This window comes from Lithobates pipiens, unplaced genomic scaffold, assembly GCF_037356315.1.
Source record: "Lithobates pipiens isolate NorthernLeopardFrog02 unplaced genomic scaffold, aLitPip1_a1.2 Scaffold_23, whole genome shotgun sequence".
NCBI classification, from domain to species: Eukaryota; Metazoa; Chordata; class Amphibia; order Anura; family Ranidae; genus Lithobates; species Lithobates pipiens.
In genome coordinates, this window is record NW_027507785.1 from 150,558,201 (window position 1) to 150,583,641 (window position 25,441).

General features: G+C 45.5%; 1 long non-coding RNA gene across 1 annotated transcript in view; it reads left to right on the plus strand.

Moving 5' to 3' along the window:
* The window catches only part of LOC143927959 (uncharacterized), a 146,568-nt gene extending 122,980 nt beyond the window's left edge, over positions 1–23,588 (plus strand). Inside the window, exon 2 of the long non-coding RNA XR_013262358.1 lies at positions 22,637–23,588. This is a non-coding gene — a long non-coding RNA (uncharacterized LOC143927959). The remainder of the gene's footprint in view (positions 1–22,636) is intronic.
* Positions 23,589–25,441: the final 1,853 nt, after the last annotated feature.

The following is a 25,441-nucleotide window of genomic DNA, read 5'->3' on the forward strand; positions in this document are numbered from 1 at the left end:
CAAGCACGGAGGTGGAAACATTATGCTTTTGGGCTGTTTCTCTGCTAAAGGTACAGACCAACTTTTCCACATTGAAGGGCCAATGGATGGGGCCACGTATTCTCATGGACGAGAACCTTCTTCCCTCAGAACACTGAAGATGGGTCTTTCAGCATGACAATGACCCAAATCATCCCACCAAGGCAATAAAGGAGTGGCTCAAGAAGCATATTAAGGTCATGGAGTGGCCTAGTCAGTCTCCAGACCTTAATCCTATAGAACATTTATAGAGGGAGCTGAAATTTCAAGTTGCCAAAAAACCTAAGGATTTACAGAAGATCTGTATTGAAGAGTGGATCAAAATCCCTTATGAGATGTGTGCAAACCCAGTAATAAACTACAAGAAACATCTTATTTGTGTGCTTGCCAATAAGGGTTTCTCCTCCAGGTACTAGGTCATGTTTTGCTTTGGGATCAAATAGTTCTATATTACTCACTGAACTGCAACTCTATAACATTTTGTATCATGTGTTTTAACCCTTTCATGACTAAGCCTATTTTTGGAATTTGGTGTTTACAAGTTAAAATCCATATTTTTTGCTAGAAAATTACTTGGAACCCCCAAACATTATATATATTTTTTTAGCAGAGACTCTGGAGAATAAAACGGCGATTGTTGCAATATTTTATGTCACACGGTATTTGCGCAGTGGTGTTTTAAACGCAACTTTTTGGGAAAAGGGACACTTTCATGAATAAAAAAAAAACAAAACAGTAAAATTAGCCCAATTTTTTTGCGTAATGTGAAAGATAATGTTACGCCGAGTAAATAGATACCATACATGTCACACTTTATAATTGCGCGCACTTGTAGATTGACGACAAAGTACGGTACCTAAAAATCTCAATAGGCGACGCTTTAAATTTTTTTTACGGTTACCAGGTTAGCGTTACAGAGGAGGTCTAGTGCTAGAATTATTGCTCTCGCTCTGACGATCGCGGCGATACCTCACATGTGTGATTTGAACACCGTTTACATACGCGGGCGCGACTTCCGTATGCGTTTTCTTTGCTTCGCGAGCTCGCGGGGACGGCGGGCGATTTAAAAATTTTTTTTTTCTTTTTTTATTTATTTTATTTATTTTAAAATAACTAAATTGTTTTAAAAAAAAAAAAAATTGATCACTTTTATTGCTGTCACAAGGAATGTAAACATCCCTTGTGACAGTAATAGGTGGTGACAGGTCCTCTTTATGGAGGGATCGGGGGTCTAAAAGACCCCCCACCCCTCCTTTACACTTCAATGTATTCAGATCGCCGAAAACGGCGATTCTGAATACCGGATATTTTTTTAAAACCGGCGCCATTGGCAGCCGAGTAAACGGGAAGTGACGTCATGACGTCGCTTCCGTGTTTACGATGAGGAGACTGGAACGAAGCCGATTACGGCTTCGTTCCAGTTCCTCCGCAGCAGCCGGAGGCATCGGACACGGAATCGGTGCTCCCGATCGAACGGGAGCACCGGTAGCAGCGGCGAGAGGCGGCGGGAGGGGGGACGTCCCCTCCCGCTCCTCCGGCATAACAGCCGAGCGGCTTTTAGCCGCATCGGTTGTTATACCTGGATAGCCAATCGCCTGCTGAAAAGAACGATACCGGGATGATGCCTGCAGGTGCGGGCATCATCCCGGTATAACCCCCGGAAGCCGAGTACGCATATCTGCGTACGCTCGGCGGGAAAGGGTTAATCTGGATTTTTGGTTGATATTCTGCCTATCATTTAAACTACACCTATGATAAAAGTTATAGACCCTTCATTTCTTTGTGGGGAAAAAGTGGGAAAAATTAAAAAATCTGCAGGGGATGAAATAATTATTTTCCCCACAGTATATCCCAGTTTACTACAGACGCAAAACAAAAGGGCTGTGATCTCTTCCTGAAATTCTGGGAAGGATATAAAACTTCCTGACGCCTTGTATAGTACTTAAGCATTGAACAGAGCCGAATTAAATAAATATACAGACACTTTCTTGTACCAGCATCTGGCCTTACGGGGAAATTGAGCACAGCTCCATCATCTTTTTGAAGTTCACCCCTCCCATGTTAAGTTTGTAGTCATAAACAGAGAGGGGCTTCTCAACACCAGTCGCCATTGCAGTTTGGACTGTTGTATCCGTGTGAATGGAAGACAGAACGAAAACATTCTATTTGTCCTTCCACTTCCCTTCAAGCAATTTATTACATTTCAAGCGGGCTCTCTCTCCCCATATAATTTGGGAATTTACAAGCCGTTGGGTGAAGCCCCGGCGATTAGGTCGCACAGTACCACATGCTCCAATTCCAAACTCAAAAAGGGGTCTAAAGTGGCAAGCTTGTGTAGAGTTGCACGATTAATCGTTAAAGAATCGCAAACATGATTCAACCCCCCTCACGATCTTAAAATAGCATTTCTTCAATTCAGTACAGAGCCCTTCTCTGCTTACTGCTAACCGCTGTAAAAAACAAAAAACAAAATGGGCAGTCTGCCAAATTTGTTACATCAACCCCCAAACAAATAAAAAAAAAAAAATATATAGCAGCGACCCTAGAGAATATAATGGTATGTATTTTATGGTGCACTGTATTTGCACAGCAGTCTTTCAAATGCAATTTTTTTGGGAAAAAAAAAAAATTTGTACGATGTGAAAGATGTTACGCCATGAGAATCATGATCTTCTAAGCTAAAAAAAAATCGCGATTTTAATTTTTGCCAGAATTGTGCAGCTCTACACTTGTGTAATAATTGTCCATGTACAAGTGGTACCCCTTTCTGAATAAAGATGACACCAAGTCCCAAACAAACTTGCTACTGTTTCTTATGTAGTCTGGGCAGTCGCACGCTGCTATATTTTCCCTCATAAATCCGAAAACTACATGTATAGCCTTGTTGCCCTGTCACAGAGCCTATATATTTTGACCTCATATCTGGCACGCTTGCTGGGGAGAAACTGTTTAATTATGTGGAGCCGATCACATCCAGGGTCACCCCGAGGACGACAGAGTTCATTGTCATTTGAAGTGCATGCTTTGATGCATATTATAAATTCTGTCTGTGGACCAATATGATCGCAACTCGTTCTTTAGTAATGTCTGTGTTAAGGTATAGGCCCACAAAAGTCCTAAAGTGATTGTAAAGAGAGAAGGTGCAGTCTATGAATTAAGATAAAAAAACTTCTGTGTGCAACAGCCTCCCCGGCACCCCCTAATTACTTACCTGAGCCCATCTCTGTCCAGCGATGTCCACGAGTGTGATAGCCATCCAGGACTCTCCTGATTGGCTCCCACAGCTATCAATTAAAGTCAGTTAGCCAATCAGGGGAGAGAAGGGGCAGGGCTAGGTCTGGGCTCCGTGTCTGAATAGACACGGAGCTGTTACTTGGCTTGGGTACCCCCATAGAAAGTTGCTTGCTGTGGGGGCACTCGACAGGAGGGAGGGGCCAGGAGCAGTGAAGAGGGACCCAAGGAGAGGAGGATCTGGGCTGCTCTGTGCAAATCCAACTGCACAGAGCAGGTAAGTATGACAGGGTTTTTATTTTATTTTTATTTTTTTAAAGGGAAAAAAACTTTACAATCACTTTAAATTCGGAAACAGTGATACTTTTCCATGCAAATTGTCTGGTAAGGTTCGAATTTGGGTTTGCGGTGATAAATTGATTGGTATATAAATTGCTTTGGTCCACAATATATCCATACAGATCTTCCGTGAAAAAAATGCTCAAAAAGACCAGGGGAAGTTAAATCTGCTGTTTCCACCCGACTTTGGGGTTGGGCAGGGAATGGGGGAAGTACAGGTGCTGCAGAATCTGTGGGCTCCCAATATGGGTTTGCAAGGGCGGCGGGATGGACACTCTGGGCTCTACGGGCCTGTCTTTGAATTCTTGGTGGCTGCGGGACACTACTTGTGCTAGTCACTGCACCAGCTTGAACTCCCCTAATGGGACTTGCCATGCCACCAAGTGTTACTGCAGGTTTGTCTACGACCAGGATGTACTAGGCCTCTGGTGCTCGCCAGCTCACCAAAAGGTAGAGCGGCACTAGTACCGGCACTCTGCTGCATATGAGAAGCATCATGCGATTGTAGCACCTCAGAAACCAGGGGTCGGGTGGGGTACCACTGACCTTAGCAGTGACCTCTATCTATCTGAAGCGACAGTGATCAACTGACACTTCACTTGGGGGGGCCCTAAACGCAGGTGTCGGGGCTGATCCCGCTAATGCTGCATTTTTGAGAACACTATACTTTCTTTATCGGACATCACAGAGCACCATAGTAATAACTGTGGGTTATAGGCCACCTTTAGGTGAATGGACACTGGTATAACCAAAAAGCAAACGGGAAGTGCCCCTCCCTATATAACCCCTCCCATACTGGGAGTGCCCTTAGTTTTTTTTGCCAGCGTCTAAGGTGTTGGTCACGGTTGATGAAATGCTAACAGAGCTCCGCTAAACAATCCCCGACGGGATCAATGAGCTGTGCAAACTGATCCATCTAAAGTGCCATCCATTGATCCATTGTTTCAGGAGGGGAGGTTTCTTCCTGCTGAGACACCCGCCCCCCCCCCGCACAGAGCACGGGAGTGGAGTTCCAGAACGTGGGGGGCATGGCTGAGACGCCGCTGTCATGCACGCGAGACACGGCACAGGCACAAGGCTCAATGGCTTTAAAAGGTTGGCACTCTGGAAGTGTCTGGTTGGCTGACGGAGGGACACAGAGCACACAAGTGGTATGCAAGTTGTATGGGTGTGTGGATACAGGCATTTTCAAGGGGCACGTTTTACTCAGCAAGAAAAAGAGGGATGATACTGCGTTACGGAATATATGGAAAAAATAAAAATGTATATGCACACTTTTATACTTTTGGGGGTGGTAGCTGCCTCTACAGTTTACTTCTACCCATAGGTAGAGTAAAAAGAATTAAAAAAGGAAGGAAAGTAGAAATGTTGCTACCCTCTAATTCACTGAAGGGAAAATTGTGCTAGGAAAAATTATACTATCAGAATATTGTTATAAAAATATCAGCCAAGATTGATCTGCAAAGTTCAAACTCCAAAAATTTAATTAAAAGACTACAAGTGCCTGAAACCAACATTCTATGTTAGACACTCTGTCAGGTATTTGTGAAATATGTATGTGACCCAAATAAATATAACAAAATAAAATAAAAATATGAATAAACTCACTTATTAATATAAGAAAGTGCTGTTTCCAAGTGTGTACCGTATGCAGGTAAAATGTTTGTGTGTGTTAAGCATTCTGTGCTAGGTTTAAAAATTCCAAGCAAAATATATTTAGAAAAACTCACTGTGAAGAAAATAGCACTAGTAAAAGAAACCCATTAAGTTGGGTGTTATTGACCACTGGGCACTTAAACACCCTTAACCAGACCATTTTTCAGCTTTTGTTGCTCTCACATTTTGAATGACAACTACTCAGTCATGCAACACTGGACCTATATGAAATTTTTGTCCTTTTTTCACACAAATAGAGCTTTCTTTTGGTGGTATTTAATCACCGCTCGGTTTTTTATTTTTTGTGCTATAAAAGAGAAAATACAGAAAATTCTGTAAAAAAATGAATTTTTCTTTGTTTCTGTTATAAAATTTAGCAGATTAGTAATTTTTTCTTCATAAATTTTGGCCAAAATGTATACTACTACATATCTTTGGTAAAAATAAGTACAAATTGGTGGATATTATTTGGTCTTTGTGAAAGTTAGAGAGTCCACAAGCTATGGTGCCAATATCTGAAAATTGATCACACCTGACGGCCTATTTCAATTCTTGAGACCCTAACATGCCAGAAAAGTACAAATACCCCCCAAATGACCCCTTTTTGGAAAGAAGACATTCCAAGGTATTTTGTAAGAGGCATGATAAGTTTTTTGAAGTTGTCATTTTTTCCCACAATTCTTTGCAAAATCAAGATTTTTTTTTACTTTTTTTTTTTTCACAAAGTTGTCATATTATCAGTTTATTTCTCACACACAGCATATGCATACCACAAATTACACCCCAAAACACATTCTGCTATTACTCCCGAGTACGGCGATACCACATGTGTGAGGCTTTTACACAGCGTAGCCACATACAGAGGCCCAACATGCAGGGAGCGCCATCAGACGTTCTGGAGCACCCAGGACAATTCTGACATTTCTCTCCTACATGTAAAAATCATCATTTATTTGCTAGAAAATTACATAGAATCCTAAAACATTATATATGTTTTTTTAGCAAACACCCTAGAGAATACAACGGTGGTCGTTGCAACTTTTTATCTCACACGGTATTTGCGCAGCAATTTTTCGAATGCTTTTTTTTTGGAAAAAAAACAGTTTTGTGCTTAAAAAAAACGCAGTAAAGTTATGCCCAATTTTTGCATAATGTGAAAGATGAAGTTATGCTGAGTAAATAGATCCCTAACATGTCACGCTTCAAAATTGCACACACTCGTGGAATGGCGCCAAACGTCGCTACTTAAAAATCCCCATAGGCGACGATTTAATTTTTTTTTACTGGTTATATGTTTTGAGTTACAGAGGAGGTCTAGGGCTAGAATTATTGCTCTCGCGCTAACGTTCGCAGCGATACCTCACATGTGTGGTTTGAACACTGTTTTCATATGTGGGCGGGACTTACGGATGCGTTCGCTTCTGCATGCGAGCACATGGGGACAGGGGCGCTTTAAAAAAAAATATTTTTTTATTATTCATTTTACTTTATTTTAGTTTGACATTTTTTTCCCCAAAAATAAATTTTTTGATTACTTTTATTCCTATTACAAGGAATGTAAACATCCCTTGTAATAGGAATATGACATGACAGGTCCTCTTTACAGTGAGATATGGGGTCAATAAGACCCCACATCTCACCTCTAGGCTGGGAAGCCTGAAAAAAAACGAGAGTTAGATTTACCGGTAACTCTGTTTCTAGGCGTCGTCCAGGACAGCACTAGAGAAATAGGCTCCACCTCCAGAGGCAGGAAACACAAACCAGATCTTTAAAGGGCGGTCTCCGTCCCTTCCCCTTCAGTCTTGTAAACGAGAACTTCCCCGGAAACGGCTTCTGTAACGACAAAAACACTTGTCCAGCATTATAACAGCATATAGGGAGGGAATCCATGCTGTCCTGGACGACTCCTAGAAACAGAGTTACCGGTAAGTCTAACTCTCGTTTTCTCTAGTCGTCTGTCCAGGACAGCACTAGAGAGGATCAACGAGAACTTACCAGATTAGGGGGGGACTACCGCTTGAAGGACCTTTCTCCCAAACGCCTGGTCTTGCGCTGAGATAAGGTCCAATCTGTAATGCTTCATAAACGTCGAGTAGCTTGACCAAGTTGCTGCTCGACAAATTTGTTCTGATGTTGCTCCAGCTCGCTCTGCCCATGAGGTCGATAGTGCCCGTGTGGAGTGAGCCATGGGGGAAAAAGGACATTCCATTTTCATTCCTTTGTAGGCTTCTACAATAGCTTGTTTGATCCACCTTGCAATTGTATTTTTTGAAGCTTGTGACCCCAATTTTTTACCCGCATGTAAAAAAATAATGCATCTGATTTTCTAATGTTTTTTTACATCTCCAGATATTGTAAGACACAGGCTCTCACATCCAGTTGGTTAAACTATACCTCCTTAGGATTAGTGGGAGACCCACAGAACGAAGGTAAAACAATTTCCTGTGTTCTATGGAACTTTGTCACTACTTTGGGTAAAAACCCAGGGTCCATGCGCAACACCAGCCTATCTTCAAAAATTTGTAAAAACGGCTCTTTCACCGAAAGTGCCTGAAGCTCGCTAATGCGTCTGGCTGTGGAAATAGCCACTAGGAACACAGTTTTAAGCGTGATCCATTTCAAGGAAGGTTCTTCTTCCAGAGACTTTTTTACCCATCCCTGTAACACAATTGACAGGTCCCATTTGGGTAAAATTTTGAAAGGAACAGGTTTAATCCTGGTCAACCCCTTAAAGAACCTGCTAACTAGCGGGTCTACCGCCAGAGGTTGATCCAAAAAAACAGACAGGGCCGCAATTTGTACCTTTAAGGTACTAATGGCCAGTCCCTTATCCACACCGTCTTGTAAAAACTCCAAGACTGTCGGGATACTTATAGACACCTTTTTAGTGTCCAACCATGAACAAAAAAACCTTCCAGTACTTAACATAAATTGCTTGGGTTACCTTCTTTCTACTAGAAAGCAGTGTTTTAATTACCCTATCCGAAAGTCCCTTAGACTTCAAGAGACTCTCTTCAGACGCCAGGCCGATAACTTTAGGGTCTGCAGTTCTGGCAACAGAACTGGACCCTGGGACAGCAGATCCTCTCTCTCGGGCAGTATGAGGGGAGGCTCGTCTGTCAGGCCCAGCAGCATCGAAAACCATGGTCTCTTCGGCCAATACGGAACCACTAGTATCAATGTGGTCCGTTCCTGCAAAAATTTCCTCAGGACTAGAGGAATTAGCTTGAATGGGGGGAAGGCGTAGCAAATGTGAAATGCCCAGCTTTGTGCCAAAGCGTCTATCCCTTTTGCCCCTGCCTCCCTCTCTAGGGAGAAGTATACTGGGACCTGGGTGTTCGCTTTCCTGGTGAACAAGTCCACTTCCAGCTGGAACAGCTGGAAAATCTCCCTGTTTAGTGACCATTCTGATTCGTACACCCGGTGTCGACTCAGAAAGTCTGCCAGGTGGTTGTCCACCCCCTTTAGATGGACCGCTGTAACCGATTTTAGGTTTTCTTCTGCCCAATGCATGATCGTACTTGTTAGCTTGATCAAGGACGGGCATCTTGTTCCTCCCTGCTTGTTTAGGTAGGAAACCGCCACTATACTGTCCGAGAGGATCTGTACATGGTGGTCCTTCAGATCCCTGGCAAACGCCCTTAAGGCTTCCCAGATTGCCTGCAACTCCCTCCAATTGGCCGACCTTTGGGACTGTGTCTTCCCCCAGCATCCTTGGGCTACTTTCGACCCCAAATGGGCCCCCAAGCACTGGCATCCGTGGTGATGCGAACAGACACTGGAGGAGACCACCATAGACCCCGTACTAGGTTCTCCTCTCTCTTCCACCACCAAAGAGACCTTTTGGTCTTTGAGGATAGATGGATAGTCCCGTCCAGGGACTCTTGTGTCCCGTCCCAGCTGCTCAGAATATTGGCCTGGAGACACCTGAAATGAGCTCTTGCCCAAGGAACTGCAGGGATTGTTGCCACTAATAGGCCCAACCCTGCCATAGCTGACCGGATGGAAATTGTCCGATTGGACTGCAAGAAGGTTACCATCTCTTTCACCTTTTCCACTTTTTCCCCTGTGAGGAAGACTTTCTGTGACACTGAATCCACCAGAAAACCTAGATACTGTATGGCCTGTGTTGGTATCAGGTGCGACTTTTCTTCGTTTATCAACCACCCCAGCCTTTTTAGGCAAGAGATAGCTACCCTCAGATCTCCCTGCAGTTGGAGCTTTGAGGGGGCGAAGAATAAAAGGTCGTCCAAGTACGGTATGACAGCGATCCCTTTCAGCCTTAGGGGAGCCAATGCTTCTGCCAGGACCTTGGTGAATATCCTGGGGGAAGAAGACAGACCGAATGGCAGAGCCCTGAATTGGAGGTATTGAATCTGACTTCCCCAAAGAATCGCTATCCTCAAATACTTTTGAGAGTCTTCTCGAATCGGGATGTGTAGATATGCGTCCCTTAGATCGATCGAGAGAGGCCATAAAACAATTTGGAGGGAGTACTGATCTCACTGTAAAAAAATTTCCATCCGGAATTTCTTGTAAGTTACCCACTTGTTCAGTAACTTCAGATTCAAAATCAACCGGAATTTGCCTGACGGTTTCCTCACTACAAACACGTGCGAATAGAAACCGTGATTTATTTCCTGTGGCGGGACTGGCACTAGAACCCTCTGATCTATTAAATCGCCAATTTGCGACAGCAAAGCTGTCGCTTTCTGGGGGTCTTTGGGAGGCTTGGTCAGACACATCCTTGCAGGTGGGATGTGTTTGAACTGTATTTTGTAACCCTCCCTGATGATCCTCAGAATAAAAGAATTTGGGGTAGCGTTTTCCCACTGTGGGAGGAACTGTCCCAGTCTCCCCCCCACAGGAACCACGTCACTGTGATTTAGTGGTTTTTTTAGAAGAGGAAAAGAGATTGCTTTTCTGTTTTCCTCCCATCCACTGTTTCTTAGGGGTTGACTCCTTAGAGGTCTGTCCTTGTGACTGCCCCTGCCTTTGAGGACGAAAAAAGCGTTTACCTGTAGTCTTTTTAGATTTGACAGGAAAGGCCTTCTTCTTGTCCGCAGTACGGTCCAGGACTTTCTCAAGATCCTGCCCGAACAAAAGGTCTCCCTCAAAGGGGATGCCACATAACCTCACTTTTGAGGCCCAGTCTCCTGACCAAGACTTCAGCCAAAGTGCCCTGCGAGATGAATTTACGAGGGCAGCGGTCCTGGCTGACAATTTAACAGACTCCGCAGAGGCATCTGCTATATAACCTGCTGCTTTATGTAGCATAGGAAGGGAATCCAGAATTTCCTTTCTGGAGGTACCCCCTTCCAAATGGCCTTGTAATTGTTCCAGCCAGACCTCCAAGTTGTGAGCCACTATTGTCGTGGCCATTGCAGGTTTTAAGTTATTCATGGTTACTTCCCATGACCTCTTCAATAGTACCTCCATGCTTTTATCCATGGGTTCCTTAAGAACACCCATGTCCTCAAAGGCGAGGTCTGTTGACTTTGCACACTGGGAAAAAGCTGCGTCTACCTTGGGCACTTTATTCCAAACACAAGAGGGGTCCTCGCTGAAGGGGAATCTCCGCTTCATACTTTTAGGGAAAAATAACTTTTTCTCTGGTTCCTCCCACTCTTTTTTGATTGAATCTATCAGTGTGCTATGAACCGGAAAGACCCTAACTGAATCTGTTTTTAGGGTCTGATACATCCGGTCATGCAAGGACAGGGAGACTGGCTCCTCTCTAATTTCGAGCGTCTCATAAATTACCCCCAGTAAGGCATCAACCTCCTCGAGTGAGAGCCTGTATCTGGGAGAGCTTGACCCTTGAACAGGAACATCTCTGGATGATGCCGCCTCACTTAGGCCATTCAGAGAATCAAGTTCCTCCTCCTCTGATTCGTCACCTTCCACTGGGGTGGAAGCAGAGGGAACTGCGGCTGATTTTGGGGTCTCAAGGTTCGCTAACATTGCTTTGATGGACTCCATTTCTTTCTGTACTCCAGAAATCAAATCCTTACAAGCTCCCGTAGCTTCCTTATAGACCAATTTGTCTATGCATGGTTTGCAAAGGGGCTTAGACCATCCTTCTTTTAATTTACTCATACATGAAGGACATCTCTTCTTCCCCCCTGACCTCTCTGGTTCTTTGGGCAGAGCCTAAGGCAAGAGAAGGAGAGAAGAAGGAAGGGAAAAACAGACAAGCTAACGTCAGCGAAACCTTAGCAAAATAGGACGCCTTCACCAAACACCTATGTGCACCCCACCAACCGCTAACAGGATTCACAAGACTCTTTAGTCCGGATCCTGTTTGAGAGAGGGAGGGAGGAAAAATACACCTGGACCATTTCAGAATGCCTTTGCATTGATTAGTCCATTACTCCCCCCCCCTCTCTCCCAGCCCTGTAGGTACAAGACACCTCTGTGTTTGCCTACCTGAGCTGGTTCGGCTCCACTGCCACTCTCCACTGCATCCATATTCGATCGGAATCACGCCTAACCGCCTGGAGGCTTTTCCCTTCGTAAGCGATGCAGCACGAACGCTTTGTGGTCGCGGCTTTTTAAAATAGCCGCCAAGGTCCCGAACGTCCACGCTCGCCGCGCGACCCGGAACCGGTAGTGGATTGCCGGAAGTCCTCTATCCTCCTCCTGCGTTCCACAGGCCGGAACTTGATGCCTGTGCCCGCCCCCCACCTGACTTTGCGCCCAATTTTGAACCTATTGTCAGGTGGGGAAACGACAGCCCTCCCTGGGCTTCAGAAGGAGAACGCCGGTTCGTAGCTGCAGTCAACCCGACCGGAGGACTTCAGATGTCTGTTACCAACAGGTACCCAGAACTCCTTCCCCGTCTCTTATGGGCTATCCCACCGTCAGGGGAAGGAGAGCTCCTGATCCAGCCTCCTCCTCTGGTGGAGGAAACACAAAGACTGAAGGGGAAGGGACGGAGACCGCCCTTTAAAGATCTGGTTTGTGTTTCCTGCCTCTGGAGGTGGAGCCTATCTCTCTAGTGCTGTCCTGGACAGACGACTAGAGAAAAAAAAGATTCTGGCTTTGATTGTATTGGTGAGTCGGTAGAAGCACCGGAGGGCGGCGGGAGGGGGGATGTCTATGGCTGGGTACTGCAGGGTATCACCGACTATGGCTGGGTATAGCTGGGTATCTCCGAGTATGGCTGGGTATCTCCGAGTATGGCGTTGCAGAGTATTGCGTTGCAGAGCATTGCAGGGTATTGGCAGGTGTTGCAGAGCATTGCAGAGTGTTGCAGGGTATTGGCGGGTGTTGCAGAGCATTGCAGAGTGTTGCAGGGTATTGGTGGGTGTTGCAGAGCATTGCAGAGTGTTTCAGGGTATTGCAGAGTGTTGCAGGGTATTGGCGGGTGTTGCAGAGCATTGCAGAGTGTTGCAGGGTATTGGCGGGTGTTGCAGAGCATTGCAGAGTGTTGCAGGGTATTGGCGGGTGTTGCCGAGCATTGCAGAGTGTTGCAGGGTATTGCAGAGTGTTGCAGGTTATTGCAGGGCATTGCAGAGTGTTGCAGTGTATTGGCGGGTGTTGCAGAGCATTGCAGAGTGTTGCAGGGTATTGCAGAGTGTTGCAGGTTATTGGCGGGTGTTGCAGAGCATTGCAGAGTGTTGCAGGTTATTGGCGGGTGTTGCAGAGCATTGCAGAGTGTTGCAAGGTATTGGTGGGTGTTGCAGAGTATTGCAGAGTGTTGCAGGGTATTGACGGGTGTTGCAGAGCATTGCAGAGTGTTGCAGGGTATTGGCGGGTGTTGCAGGGTATTGGCGGGTGTTGCAGGGTATTGGCGGGTGTTGCAGTGTTGCAGGGCATTGCAGAGTGTTGCAGGGCATTGCAGAGTGTTGCAGGGCATTGCAGAGTATTGCAGAGTAATGGCAGGGAATTGAGGTGTTAATTTTCGGTGAGCAGCGATGTGGGCACTGCAGATGCAGCCCACAGCGCTGCTGACACCGATCTGTTCCCCCTCCGCTCCACTGCGATCGGTACAGAGAGGGGGAGGGAGGAACCGGCGTCATAACATTTGACGGAGCGATCATGTCGTAAACGGCCGCGATGTGGTCAGGCGGTCACGGATGCTCTCGAGTGCGTGCCCCAGGGGGCGCGCGAGAGCGGAATTCTGGGAGGACGTCATATGACAGCCTCCCAGAGTTAAACAACCGCCCTGTAGCCATCGTTCGGCTATGGGCCGGTTGTTAAGTGGTTAAATAATTAAAAAATGTGAATAAATATGTATAGTGATTGAAATATAACCCTAAAAAATAACCTTAGTGTTGTGTAGCCAATATAAAATGATGTCCGATTTGTTCCCTTAAATTGTGTGACAAAAAAAAAAAACAAGGACAAAAAGGTAAGAGACCAATCAACCCCCTGGAAGAGGGGAAAAAAAAGTATAAAGTAAAAAATTTGATTTGATAGAAATATATGAAATTAGATGCAAATATATGAATAAATTAGATATATAAATTAAATATGCTTAAAAACTGTTGTATAGTCCATAAACGTGAAGAAAGTGACTTGTGCACAACGGACAATTATTTTGGTGAATGTGACTGAAAGAAAGTGCCAGTACGATTTTCCGTGCAGGTAGTGATTTTGTATCAGATGCCTTACCTCTAAAGCCTTGTACACACGGTCTGAGAATCCATCGGAATGTGTCCTATCGGACCGCGTTGTCGGATAATCCGACTGTGTGTGGTATGCATCGGACTGATTCCGTCGGAATATCCGTCGGACCCAATTTTCCAACTTGTTGGAAATATTTCCCGACCAACTGGTTCGATCGGACATACTCCGATCATGTGTAGAGAATTTTGATCGGACAAAGTGCCAGGCATGCTCAGATCAAATTCCTACATCAAAGCTAATGGCTACTAGCCTGAATGTAATCCCATCGTAACGAAATTACGTCATCACGTTCTGAAAGATCGGATTTTTTGACAACTTAGTCTGACCGTGTATATGCAACAGTTTCGGACAAGATCCGACGGACAAAATCCGACAAACATAATCCGAAGGATTTGGTTGTCGAAATCTCCGACTGTGTGTACAGGGATTTAGGGGTATTTGCGCATTCAGAGTAAGCCCCTGTGCCGCTTTAAGGTATTTTCCTGGAACCTTCTTACTTTAGCGTATTGCAGCCCCTCATCCAGTTATTCCATATAAAAAAAAGGAATGTCTAAAAGGTTGTACTCACATTTGCCAATATATTTAGCATGCAACAATATTACAGCTGACGCCGTCTTGAACGAGCTGAACTGCTCTGATTGAGAGGGGAGACGTACTATGGCCACACCCTATGCGTTTCGTCATGAAGACATCATTTGGATCAGCCATATTTCTGCACCGCACAATCTTATATAGGGTGTAGTGTCCCTAGCGCACACATTTTTTCATTGCGTGTTTGGTTTTTACCAGCACGATTGTATTGCGAATTTAATGCAAATTCAATGCGCTTAGATTGTAAATGAGGCACAGGTGCGTTTTGTGCTCAGGCCAATCGAAAAGGCAAGAAAAAAAATGGATGTTAATTTCCTGTGCTCCTCCCGCTTTTCTTTTGTGGGGAGAGTATTGTCATTGAGGAGTGTAGTTTGTTTGTGTGTAGTAAGTGAGGATTTAGATTTTTGGCCATTAGGTTTCATCATATGCCATTAATCATGGCAGCAGTTGTTACTGCTACTGCTGCAGTGCTGATGGACAAAGCCAGGAGGAAAAGGAGCAGGAGGAGGAAGAGATTGATGAGTACAAGAAGATATTGGATCCATCCAATTATCCAAAATAGGGAAGAGAGGCCAGGATCATCCTCTACAATGATCTTGGGCAGCATGAGGAGAAGTTCTTCAACTATTCCCGTATGTCAGTAAATAGGTTAGTAATTGCACCTTCTTTACCTTCCTTCTCCTCCTCCCTCCTTCTTTCTATCACTGACATGCATCCCATTGACCACCATTCCTACTGACCAATGTAAGGGCATGCAACCCACTGACCACCAATCCCACTGATCACCAATCCCACTGACCAGCAATGTAAGGGCATGCATCCCACTGACCACCAATCCCACTGACCAGCAATGTAAGGGCATGCATCCCACTGACCACCAATCCCACTGACAAGCAATGTAAGGGCATGCATCCCACTGACCACCAATCCCACTTTCTATCTCTTTTCTCCTTTTATTAGAACTCTTGCCTCTTACCATTCAATTTGATTGTGTGTATGTGCTTTATCCTGTCACTTACATTGGTATTGTGGTTTTATTCTAAGGCCGCGTACACACGCGCGGACTGTTTGCCCAACCTTGTTCGTCAAACAGTTTCGGCAAACAGTCCGCTCAAAATTTGCATGAGCGGACTTGCCCACACACGAGCGGACTGTTTCAGCAAACTGTTTGCCAAACAGTTCGCTCAACTTTTGAAATGAACGGACTCTCCCACGTAAGGAGGAGGCAAATCCGCCCATTTCGAGCGCGTGTACAGGTAGGCGGGGCCCGCGAAGGAGACGTCGCGGGCTCCGCCGCCTGGAATGGGCTTAAAGGGGAACCCCAACGCCGAAAAAAATCGGCGTGGGGGTTCCCCCAAAGTCCACACCAGACCCTTGTCCGAGCACGCTACCCGGCCGGCCAGGAAAGGGGGGCGAGCGAGCGTGCCCCCCCTCCTGAGCCGTACCAGGCCGCGTGCCCTCAACATGGGGGGGTGCCTTGGGGAAGGGGGGGCCGCGCGGCCCCCCCACCCCAAAGCACCTTGTCCCCATGTTGATGAGGACAAGGGCCTCTTCCTGACAACCCTGGCCGTTGGTTGTCGGGGTCTGCGGGCGGGGGGCTTATCGGAATCCGGGAGCCCCCTTTAAGAAGGGGGCCCCCGGATACCGGCCCCCCACCCTATGTGAATGAGTATGGGGTACAATGTACCCCTACCTATTCACCTGTGAAATAAAGTACAAAAAAAAACACAACACAGGGAAAAAATATTTTATTGCACAGCTCCGGGGGGTCTTCCGTCTTCGGGGGTCTTCTCGCCGGACTCCTCCGCTATCTGTGTGTAGCTCTTTTACTAGCGGAGGAGTCCGGCTTTCTTCCTCCCCGCCGCCGGCCTCTTCTCCCGACTTCGGGGGTCTTGTCCCCCTCTTCGGTTCTTCTGCCGGGCCACCGCGCCTTCTTGTAGCTCTTTTACAGGCGGTGGCCCGGTCTTCTGTCGCCGCTGCCTTCCGTTCTTCTGTCGCCGCCTTCGGTTCTTCTGCCGGGCCACCGCGCCTTCTTGTAGCTCTTTTACAGGCGGTGGCCCGGTCTTCTGTCGCCGCTGTCGTCGCCGCCGCCGCCTTCCGTTCTTGTTCTTCTTCTTGTTCTTCTTCTTCTTCTCCTGGAGATGTTGACTCGACGAGCTCTCCGGCCGGAATGCCAGGGACACGCTCCGCTGCCACTTATATAGTGACAATGGGGCGGTGTCACATGGTATATGTCACATGGGTTGGTCACATGGTGACCCCGCCCCCTTACGATGTCATAGTCCCCATGTGACATCAACCCATGTGACCAACCCATGTGACATATACCATGTGACACCGCCCCATTGTCACTATATAAGTGGCAGCGGAGCGTGTCCCTGGCATTCCGGCCGGAGAGCTCGTCGAGTCAACATCTCCAGGAGAAGAAGAAGAAGAACAAGAAGAAGAACAAGAACGGAAGGCGGCGGCGGCGACGACAGCGGCGACAGAAGACCGGGCCACCGCCTGTAAAAGAGCTACAAGAAGGCGCGGTGGCCCGGCAGAAGAACCGAAGGCGGCGACAGAAGAACGGAAGGCAGCGGCGACAGAAGACCGGGCCACCGCCTGTAAAAGAGCTACAAGAAGGCGCGGTGGCCCGGCAGAAGAACCGAAGAGGGGGACAAGACCCCCGAAGTCGGGAGAAGAGGCCGGCGGCGGGGAGGAAGAAAGCCGGACTCCTCCGCTAGTAAAAGAGCTACACACAGATAGCGGAGGAGTCCGGCGAGAAGACCCCCGAAGACGGAAGACCCCCCGGAGCTGTGCAATAAAATATTTTTTCCCTGTGTTGTGTTTTTTTTTGTACTTTATTTCACAGGTGAATGGGTAGGGGTACATTGTACCCCATACTCATTCACATAGGGTGGGGGGCCGGTATCCGGGGGCCCCCTTCTTAAAGGGGGCTCCCGGATTCCGATAAGCCCCCCGCCCGCAGACCCCGACAACCAACGGCCAGGGTTGTCGGGAAGAGGCCCTTGTCCTCATCAACATGGGGACAAGGTGCTTTGGGGTGGGGGGGCCGCGCGGCCCCCCCTTCCCCAAGGCACCCCCCCATGTTGAGGGCACGCGGCCTGGTACGGCTCAGGAGGGGGGGCGCGCTCGCTCGCCCCCCTTTCCTGGCCGGCCGGGTAGCGTGCTCGGACAAGGGTCTGGTGTGGACTTTGGGGGAACCCCCACGCCGATTTTTTTCGGCGTTGGGGTTCCCCTTTAAGCCCATTCCAGGCGGCGGAGCCCGCGACGTCTCCTTCGCGGGCCCCGCCTACCTGTACACGCGCTCGAAATGGGCGGACTTTCCGAGCGGGAACAGTCCGCTCATTTCGAAAGTACAGCGGACAGGCCCACACACGGGCGGACTGTTCGCTCAAACACAGTTTCAGCGGACAGTTTTTCGGAATTTCCGAAAGACTTTGTCCGTCCAACTGTCCGCTGAAACTGTCCACTGAAAGCCCACACACGAGCGGACTGTCCGCCCAAACACTGTTCAGCGGACAAGGTTGGGCGAACAGTCCGCCCGTGTGTACGCGGCCTTAGTTTCGACAAATTCATTTGGCTGCTTGGTACACGTTTGGAGTATCAGAACACCACCTTTCAGAATAGTGTGGAGCCAGCGGAAAGGTTGCTTGTTACGTTAACCACTTAAGGACCGCTGCATGTAAAAATACGTCGGCACAATGGCACCGACAGGCACAAGCACGTACCGGTACGTGCTTGCCTTCCAGCGGGTGGGGGGTCCGATCGGACCCCCTCCCGCTGGCTGCGGCGGTCCGTTTCACTTCAGGAGCAATCCGGGATGAGGGGATGGCCGTTGGTTTCTGGCCATCCCCTCTCGATCGCTCCTGGCGAATGAGAAGCTTCCTCTGCCTGTGTAGTGTAAACACAGGCAGGGAGGAAGTGATGTCACTCTCCTCGGGGTGGTCTTTTTGACCAGACTGCGAGGAGAGCAGAGATAGTAAGTGCACCAACACTACACTGACACGTAGGTACACATAGGCACACAAATCACCCCCCGATCCCCCCCCAGTCACACTGTCACTGATTGCAGTGATCATTTATTTACTGATCACTGCATTTAGTGTCAGTTGTGACAGTAAAAAGTGTCAGGGCAGTTAGTTTTAGGTCCAGGGTAGCCTCCTGTCCCCCCAATAAAGGTTTAACCCCCTGATTGCCCCTAGAGTTAACCCTTTCACCCCCTTTTGCCAGTGTCACTAAGCGATCGTTTTTCTGATCGCTGCATTAGTGTCATTGGTGCCGCTAGGTAGCTAGTTATTTTTTTAGGTTCACTACCAGGTTTTTATAGCATTAGGTACCCCCATATACTACCCAATAAAGGTTTTAACCCCCTGATTGCCCCTAGAGTTAACCCTTTCACCAGCGATCACCACATAAGTGTCACTGGTGACGCTGGTTAGCCAGTTAGTTATTTAGGTTCCCCGTCAGGTTTTTATATAGCGGCAGGGACCCCCATATACTACCTAATAAAGATTTTAATCCCCTGATTGCCCCTAGTTAACCCTTTCACCAGTGATCACCGTATAAGTGTTACGGGTAACTCTGGTTAGTTAGTTTGCTTTTATAGCATCAGGGCACCCACCATTACCCAATAAAGGTTTAACCCCCGATCACCCGGCAGGTGATATCAATTAGGTTTTAAGGTCAGAGTCTGCGTTGCCCAAGGCAGCGCTGGGTTAGTGCCAGTACCGCTAACACCCACGCGCAAAGCATACACCTCCTGTAGTGGTATAGTATCTGAACAGATCAATATCTGATCAGATCTATACTAGCGTCCCCAGCCGTTTAGGGTTCCAAAAAAAGGCATTGTTAGCGGGATCAGCCCAGATACCTGCTAGCACCTGCGTTTTGCCCCTCCGCCCAGCCCACCCAAGTGCAGTATCGATCGGTCACTTACAAAACACTAAACACATAACTGCAGCGTTCGCAGAGTCAGGCCGGATCCCTGCGATCGCTAACAGTTTTTTTTGGCAGCGTTTTATATTTAAATCCTGAAGGCGGTGCTTGGTTTTTGGGGTCCCGTACGCGGCTAGGCTCCCAAAAAGTCCCCCACATGTGGTATCCTCGTACTCAGGAGAAGCAGCAGAATTTATTTTGGGGTGTAATTTCACTTATGCCCATAGCATGTGTGAGCAATATGTCATTTAGTGACAACTTTGTGCAAAAAAAAACGTTTGTAATATTCCCGCAACTTGAGGCAAAATATAAAATATTTCAAGGACTTAACATGCCTCTCAGTAAATAGCTTGGGGTGTCTACTTTCCAAAATGGGGTCATGGGGGGGGGGGGTTTGTGCTATTTTGGCATTTTATGGCCTTCGAAACTGTGATAGGTAGTGAGGAGTGAAATCAAAAATTTGCACCCTTAGAAATCCTGAAGGCAGTGATTGGATTTCGGGTTGCCGTACGTGGCTAGGCTCCCAAAAAGTCCCACATATGTGGTATCGCCGTACTCAGGAGAAGCAGCAGAATATATTTTGGGGTACAATTCCACATATAACTATGGCATGTGTGAGCAATATATCATTTAGTGACAACTTTTTGTAAACTTTTTTTTTTTGTTTTTTTGTCTCATTATTCAATCACTTGGGACAAAAAAATAAAAAATTCAATGGGCTCAACATGCCCCTCAGCAATTTCCTTGGGCTGTCTACTTTCCAAAATGGGGTCATTTGTGTGGGGGGGGGGGGGGTTTATACTGCCCTGCCATTTTAGCACCTCAAGAAATTAGATAGGCAGTCATAAATTAAAAGCGGTGTAAATTCCAGAAAATGTACTCTAGTTTGTAGACGCTATAACTTTTGCGCAAACCAATAAATATACACTTATTGACTTTTTTTTTTTTTTTTTACTAAAGACATGTGGCTGAATACCTTTTGGCCTAAATGTATGACTAAAATTTAGTTTATTCGATTTTTCTTTTAACAAAAAGTAGAAAATATCTTTTTTTTTTTTTTTTCAAAATTTTCAGTCATTTTCCTTTTTATATCATAAAAAATAAATCTCAGAGGCAATCAAATACCATCAAAAGAAAATGCTATTTTTGGGAAGAAAAGGACGCCAATTTCGTTTGGGTACAACATTGCATGACCGCGCAATTACCAGTTAAAGCAGTGCAGTGCGAAATTGTAAAAAGACCTCTGGTCCTTAGGCTGACAATTGGTCCGGGGCTGAAGTGGTTAAGGTAAATTTTATATATATATATATATATATATATATATATATATATATATATATATATACACATACACTTTGTGAAAATTTATGCTATGCACCATAGTGAGCTCTAGTAAGGAATGCAAAGAATGCAGACAGATATCACAACAAAATTGTCTTCCAAAAAAGTATTTATTTTTTTAGAAAAACTTGTAATAATTTATAATTGTAATTTTGCTATTACATATTTTGCACGAAATATTGTGGAAACAATCTAGCTCCTCCAACTCCCTCTCACTCTCTAAATTCTTCTGACGGTCTGTCTTTAACTGCACTGAACTTTAATTCTAACTTTCAAAACTTTAGTAACTGAAACTCTACCTCTCCATCTCATCCTCCCTGTCATCTCCCACTCTCTCATCCTCCCTCGCATCTTCATCTCCACTTTCCCCCTAATCTTTTTTTCTCTCCATCTCTCTATTTCCCCAAGCCATTAGAAATAAGATAGTATTTTTGAATAAACCATCAAAATTACAAAAAATAATTTAACAAAAACAGAACATGAAGTTGGTAGCGGAATTGGTAGATGGTCATCTACAAATTCAAAAAACTTGGCGAACTATGTTCATCAGGCTTGGTTACATCATGCCGTTGTAGTGTTGCTGTCGAAGAGCTTGGTGTTGTTCGCTGCAAGGCTTCACCTTGTGTTGAGGGATATTTCCTGCATGGCTCAGGTGGTGATATCTCGGTATCCCGTGGTACACTTGGGGGTCCATAGTGTCGTTAGGGTGTAGGCATGTTTGAGGGAACTTCAAGAGATTGATTGTGATATGGATAATGATTTGGAATTATCGATTTGGGCTGTTCCATTGGTCTTGCTACAGGTGGGAATTGTTTTGGCAGGGGCTGTGGTGGGCTGTTTTGTGTCAGGACATGGTAAGATGTTGAGTCAAGTGGTCTCATATCCATTTGTCTGCTAATATCCGTGGTTCTACTTGGGGGTGAAATTACAGAGACAACTGGTGAAGGAATAGGATATGGTATTCGTGATCTGGGGGTCTCATGCATGCTAGAGGGTTCGGCAAAACTAGAGGGATAAGGGTTTGGCACAGTGTCTGAGGCAGAAGAAATGGGAGTAATTATTTGGGTACTAGGACAGTCGTGTGTTGACACAGAAACATGGCGTGGCACAGCGAATGAATGGATGCAATGTTGCACTGCAATCCTCATATTAAAGTACTGGTCTGGCAAGACCTCTTTGAGAAGAGGCACCAAACTAATGGCAAACAGTGTGAGGGCATCGATTTGTTCAGTGATCCCTGACACTACGTGTAGTAATTTTTTGGTCTGGTCTTGGTCTTCAACCTGTTCTACTGCCCTGCTGCTTTTCTTCCTGCGGGAAGTAGATGTTTGCCTTGGCCTTCTGATGGAAGGTGAAACGTCGGTATCCTCATTTTCCGGCTCATGAGCAGAGGACTCATGTACCTCGATCTGCTCACCCTGGAGCTCCGATAGATGACTCCTCCTGATATGTGCAAGCAAATGGTACTCCATCATCGTCAACACTAGGAGCATGCTCCTCCTCCTCCTCCTCATCCTCCTCCTCCCAACTTGCTTCCGTGCTGCAATACAAAAAAATTAAATTGGATCTGTGTTATGAATTAAAAAGTATAAAGCTGATAGAGGGAGTAAAGGTTAGGGGTAGGACAGCTTAATTAGATAGAGATGGTAGAGTGACCGATTCATGTATGATTACTTACTTCCTCAATTCTAAAACTGGCTTCAAAAAATCCATGTATCTGGCGAAGGCATAGGGATGCTTTGGGGGAGCACCAGACCGGCTTCTTGCTTCACGCTGCAGTCTCTGGTGTCTCTGAAGTGTGTCCTTGAGGCTCTGCCACCTAGTGCGTATGAGACCTTCTGTAATAAAAAAAAACATAACTAAGTAATTTCATATTATTTTTCAGGTACCTAGCAACTGGAAATTAATTTTGCCAGCTTACACTACGAGTACAAATTGGGAAAATCTACGGTGAGCACAATTGTGCGGGACACCTGTATCGCCATCTGGGAGGTCCTAAGAGATGTGGTCATGAGAAAACCAATCAAAGAGGAATGGAACACCAAAGCTGAGTTTTGGGAGCGCTGCAACTTCCCTAACTGTGTTGGTGGCATAGACGGCAAGCATATCAGAATTGTGAGGCCAGTCGGTAGTGGGACATTTTTTAATTATAAAAAATATTTTTCTTTTGTTCTGGCAGTGGCTGATGCAAACTACTCATTCACCTACATAGACATTGGTTCTTATGGGAGCAGTTCTGACTCCAGCATTTTTTTCCCACTCAAGTTTTGGAAGAATGATTCGAGAGAACACACTTGACCTCCCGAATGAACGACCACTCCCTGGAACATCTGAACCCTCTCTCCCTTTAATATTTGTCAGTGATGAGGCTTTCGCTCTGTCAGAAAAAATTCTCAGGCCATATGCTAACAGGTCACTCTCTGTGGAGAAAAGGGTATTTAATTATCGGCTAACAAGAGCACGAAGAGTTGTGGAGTGTACTTTCAGAATCCTGACAAACAAATGGCGTTTTCTTCATACCCCAATAACTCTGAGCATGGAAAACGCCATAATTGCCGTAAAAGCTGCCTGTGCACTCCACAATTTTGTCCGTGAAAGAGATGGATACCTTTTCGAGGACTATTTAATTGATGAGATGGAAGGCGCTGATTGGACACATACAAGGGGCAATTACAGAGGGGCCAGCATCCGTGAGAAATTTACTGATTTCTTTACGAGTCCTGCCAGTCAGGTATCATGGCAGCTTGATGCAATTCAATTAAACAACAAAACTTTTTTGCTGCATCGTCTACTATCTGTACTTTTTTCAATAAATGTGATAAAGTTTTATTGTTCAACAGTGCATCCATCAATTTTTTGCACTTACTGTGTCAACATACTGAGCTTGCAATATCATTCCATAACATTACATTGGTGGTCAGTGGGATGCATGCCCTTACATTGGTGGTCAGTGGGATGCATGCCCTTACATTGGTGGTCAGGGGGATTGGTGGTCAGTGGGATGCATGCCCTTACATTGGTGGTCAGTGGGATGCATGCCCTTACATTGGTGGTCAGTGGGATTGGTGATCGGTGGGATTGGTGGTCAGTGGGATGCATGACCTTTCATTGGTGGTCAGTGGGAGGCATGCCCTTACATTGCTGGTCAGTGGGATTGGTGGTCAGTGGGATGCATGCCCTTACATTGCTGGTCAGTGGGATTGGTGGTCAGTGGGATGCATGCCCTTACATTGCTGATCGGTGGGATTGGTGGTCAGTGGGATGCATGCCCTTACATTGCTGATCGGTGGGATTGGTGGTCAGTGGGATGCATGCTCTTTCATTGGTGGTCAGTGGGATTGGTGGTCAGTGGGATGCATGCCCTTACATTGGTGGTCAGTGGGATGAGTAAATGGAAATATACTTACGTTTATGTTTGCGAACCTGAGGTGTGAAGTCATCCCAGTCTGCATACAGACTTTTGCAAATCTCATCCCAGCTTCTGCTCTTCCTGGCATTATTTTTATATTTTTCTATCCAGCTGTCCCATATATATGGCCTGTCATGGATGAGTCTGATGAGCTCCTCATTGTCTATACTGTTCCGACGCTTGGGGGCCATCCTGACTGATTACAGATGGACATAAGACAGGAAACAGGGAGTGAGGGGGCGGAACTGGAAGGAGGAGCTGGAGGTGAAGAATTCACATATATCTGAACCAACAATGCGATTCCAGAACGATTTTACATTGATGTCTATGGAAACTAAATTTGCAACGCTGTAAACTCACACAAGACCCTTTTTTTAATGCATCGCATTCAGAGAGCAATTGCAACGCATATATGTGAACGACCATCATTGAAAACAATTACTTTTTGGATGACATGCGAATCTAGTTTTTTTTTTTTTTTAACGCATCTAATTCGTTCTCAACTCACACAAGTGTGAAGCGGAACTCAATGGTATACATGCATCACACCGTATATAAAATATTTACAAAAAAAATTAATTCTCTCATGAAAAGATTTTTTATATTTATTACATAACCTTATAAAAATATTAAATTCATGAAAAAATAAAGTAAGATTAATGAAAAAATATACATAAAATTAAAAGTATTAAATGTAAATAAAGATAAAAATAATAAGATGTAAATAAAAAAATATGTTTATTATATGTAAAAAAATATATACTATAAGCCTATGCTATACCTGATGTCTCCACATGTTATGAAAAAATACAATGTTTATATGAATAAAATATGAAAATAGAAATTGATATAAAAATTATGATAATAAAATATGATGGGAATTATAATCAAAGAGAGCTGATTGGATTTCACATAATGGGTGAATATTGATAATGTATAGCCAAGAAGGGATTGTTGAAAGGTGTATTCTTATTATTGGAAAAAAATTGGAAGGGAGTTTATTTATTTAGGAAAAATATTATCTTTCTTATAATGTGGCTCTGATACTGAATCATTATCCTTTTACCGATCTACGGTTCCCAAGACTAAAAAAATCCAAGAACTGGAAAGATACGAAAAACCGGAAAAAATCTACAAAAATTACTTTCTGTTTTGAATGTATTTTGTAAAAGGAGAAATAAGGATAAATAAAGGGGGGGGGGGGAGTTTTGTTAAAAATTGGTCAGAAAACAGTTAAGATCTAGGTCTATATTTAGGCCTGCTGGTTGAAGTGTATCTAAA